Source organism: Sinocyclocheilus rhinocerous, unplaced genomic scaffold (genome assembly GCF_001515625.1).
Source record: "Sinocyclocheilus rhinocerous isolate Xijiao unplaced genomic scaffold, SAMN03320098_v1.1 scaffold470, whole genome shotgun sequence".
Taxonomy (NCBI): Eukaryota; Metazoa; Chordata; class Actinopteri; order Cypriniformes; family Cyprinidae; genus Sinocyclocheilus; species Sinocyclocheilus rhinocerous.
In genome coordinates this window covers 402012-406075 of record NW_015637537.1, presented here as the reverse complement: position 1 = coordinate 406075, position 4064 = coordinate 402012, and positions in this window count along the sequence as shown.

The following is a 4064-nucleotide window of genomic DNA, read 5'->3' as shown; positions in this document are numbered from 1 at the left end:
CAGATCAAGCAGCGTTTAAACAGCTCTAAACAAATATGTGGCTGGATTTTGATGTGAGAGACAACAGGAGATGCACTTTTTCACTGGAGGAAGCGTTATTATGGATTATCGACTTGTATTTTAGCCAGAAGCGACCGTTTAAAGTTACCTAATGTCTTAATTATGAAATTGTTTCTTACAAACAGGCAGTTTTTCACTTCACAAGATGTTCACTGATGGACTGGAGTGGTGTGGATTACTTGTGGATTATTGTGATGTTTTTATCAGCTGTTTGGACTCTCATTCTGACGGCACCCATTCACTGCAGAGCATCCATTGCTGAGACACTGATGCAATGCTATTTCAACCAAATCCATTCCCACGAATAAACAAATTCATCTACTTCTTGGATGCAATTTTGTCTTAGCACAGTAAGCTCACACAGAGCACATATATTATTTCTCATAAATAAAAATATATTTCATTATTTTATGATTTTGTGTTACAATTTTGGCAGTGATAACATAATGAGTTGCATTGCAGCTTCAAACAGTACACTGTCAGAACAAAAATATGCAAATATTGTACCTTTAGAAGGTACAGAGGCCCTTTGAGAGTACTGCCCCAGTGACAAACTGTTGTACCCTTGAAGCCTTTAATACAATTGTATGAGTAATGTGGTTTTAGCTATTCCAACATTCCTAGCGCAGCCAATAAATATGGTTATTGTCAATGATCAATTACAAATTAAATCCATTTTTGAATACACATATTTCAGTTGCATCATTCTTCTTTATCCACTTTCCTCTCATTTGTTCTCTCTGTTTAGCTGTTCATAAGTCATCTCCTTTTACAAGGCTGTAAAACCTGTTTTTTTGTTACTCTAATGCGCTGAGACCAATCCAAACCATTAAAATTCAAAAAACACACACACACTAAACATCTTTATTCAGCCCTTTCCTAAGGCCATAATAAGGTCAGACAGCAGTTTTTGTAAATGCTTGTGGAAGGCTGTTTACTCACTGCAGTCAAGGAAGCACTCCTATGTTTACACTTGAGCATAGGATGGCTTTCTTTCTCATTCAGACTCACATGTGACTTCTTGCAGGCAGAGGCGAGGTTGTGCAGAGGGCAGCTGAGGAGACCTGAGCGCGGATGAAGCAGCAATAGAGCCTTCTGAGGTAGGATGAAACTAATAATTTAATTAAGAGTCTGCTTGGTAAATACCAATGCACCATGGTTTTTAGTAATGCATAAGTGTTGTGTTAACAGAGAACTCACTTTCGTTTTCAGCCAGGATTTGCAACTGGATCTCTAGTATGAAAATTTTGTATTTTTCAAAATTGATCTCTGAACTAGTTGTATAATTTTATATAGTATGCCTTCTGAAAATGAAGTGTACTTAATTGTATTGAATACGCACTTGTCGTGTATTTCAACTCTTTAAAGTGTATTTAAAAAAAAAACCACTTGTAGATAATATAATATTAATGAAATGAAAGGCCACTTAAGTGCACTTAAAGAGAGAGTGTTTCATGTTTCTTAACATGCTAAAGTACACTTTTAACAAGTAATAATAAAAAATATTGAATTACTTTAAATTACATTTTAAATCATGTCATGCTTATTTTGATGTTGACTAACATACTAAAGTGCACATGTGTGTAAGTGTGTTATTCGATATTGCATTGTTAATATATTTTAAATGTACTAAATTGCATCTTCATCATAACAAATGTGTAATTACAAATATGTTTAAATACATGAGTACACATTTCAATAGAAATTACATTAAAAAGTATGTTTTAGTGCTTGTCAGTACATTTGGCGATACACTTTTACCATATTTCGAAGACAATAAAAGTAATTCTGTCAGGACCACTATCATCAAAATGATAGATACTTAGCATAAAGTTTGGTTTGGCGGTATGGTTCTGTTCTGGGCAAAAAACTCCCTGCCCATCCATGCAGCCTGTCATGAATGAGCAGGGAGAGCAGCAATAATAACCCCCCTAGGGTTAACAGAACAGAACAAGGCAGATATCATTAATGTACTTGATATTTAAGTGTAACACTTTAGTCAAGATAAAGGAGTCTGATTAGCAAGGAATATCAGAAAGCCAAGTCCTGACTGTGGCGAAAGGAGGAGCTGGGGATGGAGGAGGGTAATTTGCTCCGGAGCAAGCTGAAAAGCTGCTGAATAATACTGAATAGAGCTTATATAGGAATGCCGCGATAGGTGTCGTATTCCTATAGGTAGATGTGATCAGCCGATGCAAGCTTGACTCACGTGACCTGCCAGAACTAACACTAATGCTTAATTTATGAAATTACATATAAAGATGTACATAAGTTCTACTTAAGTGGGCCAAAAGGCATTCTAAAGTCGCAGCTTATTGCGTTTAATATAAATTGAAACTATAATACTTTTTCATTGAATTGCAAATTACATTACATTCAGTTCATACTGAAGTGCATTCTTTTAAAGTATATTATAAGCATTCTTTTTATAATACAGTGACGCAAGGAATCCATGACATGGCAACGGTCATAAAAGTAGTTATTTGAACTAGGACGACAATAGGAGATAATGTTAATGGAATTTGTGGTAAATATCCTATACGATTACACACTTAAATATGGATAAGTGACTCAATCGTTCCAACTTTGAACCGGATGTCTTTTGCAATTCACAGTACTGAAGCTGAAATTAATTTCAAGGGAAGTGAAGTATGATAATAGGTGGCATAAGAAGTAGACATTCTGTTGTGGATGTAAACTCAAGTTATTTCAAGGCATAGACACACTTTGCTCATTTAGTAACCTTTTCATTACGTGGTGGGGCAATAAAATATCAAATGGTTTTATGGGAAGTCACTTCAAAGGACGTTGAACCCTTTTTGTTTGGATTTATGAATGCACTGCAGACAGCACCTGCTGAAAGTGTTAGAGTGAAACATCAAGACGCAGAAGAACGGTTGCTCCGTTGAGCGCTGCACATTTAGTTGCTTCTATTAAAGAATCCCAGAGAGCGAGATTAGTCATTAAATTCATATTACCATGGTTGCATAACAGCATTTAATATGTGTAATGTGTAACTGATTTACCTTTAACCTATTTACCTGACGTATTTGAAACACGTCTCTACACACAAAATGAGAGGATTTTAAATGTTGCATCACTGTTCTGCTCTATTATAATGCCATTGTGTATGAGGACAGTGTTCAAAAACCTAAATGTAAAGGACTGAAATACTACTCAAAGCTTAAACTCTTTTTCAATCTCAATTTAAGCCGATTTAAACAACAAAATAACTAAACGTCCTTTAACAATCCTAATACTTGCAGACAATACAGGCCATTTCTCATACGCTCTATTCGTCTGCACTCCACCCCATATCCCGCCCACCTGTGCAAAGACTCCTCTGTTCTTACTTGTCCTATTTCGACGCAGGGAAAACTGTTGCTCCATAAGGGAACACCCACTGTGTACAAAGAGCTTTCAAATGACAACTTCCTTTACCTGCAAGTGTGGAACTGTGTGCCTGAAGCTTTTGCCTGCAATGAAAAAAGGCATATTCTTTGTACGAAAGCAGATCGGAGCTGTAAAATTGGTGCCTGGAGAAGTGTTTTACTCACATCATCTACAAATCACACTCTGAACTACCTGCTTCTGTTCCCTCAAGACCCCCGTTCACAAAGGTAACGTGAGCCTTCACAATACTTTTTAATGTAATGAGGACGTGAAGGAGATTTTACTCGGACGAGTTTACTCAGGAAAGTTTGTCTGGCACATTTAACATGCCTGCACAGACGTGAAACTGGATTACAGATTGGGAAGTTAGTTTCTGAGTTTCACTTGGGCTTGAGAGTTTTGTATTCTGAAACCCAACACTTCTCACTCGGGTGCTTAGGCTGAAAGAATGAGAAGAAGAAAGACAGGATGAAGTTTTTGAGGGCTTGTTGTTGGCTTTCTGTGATTGGATGTGACATTGTGTGGGTTAATCTCATCAAAACATGTCCAGGTCACATTCCACCCCAAAATAGAAAAGAAATATGAAATTGTATTAATAATTTAAGCTTTAT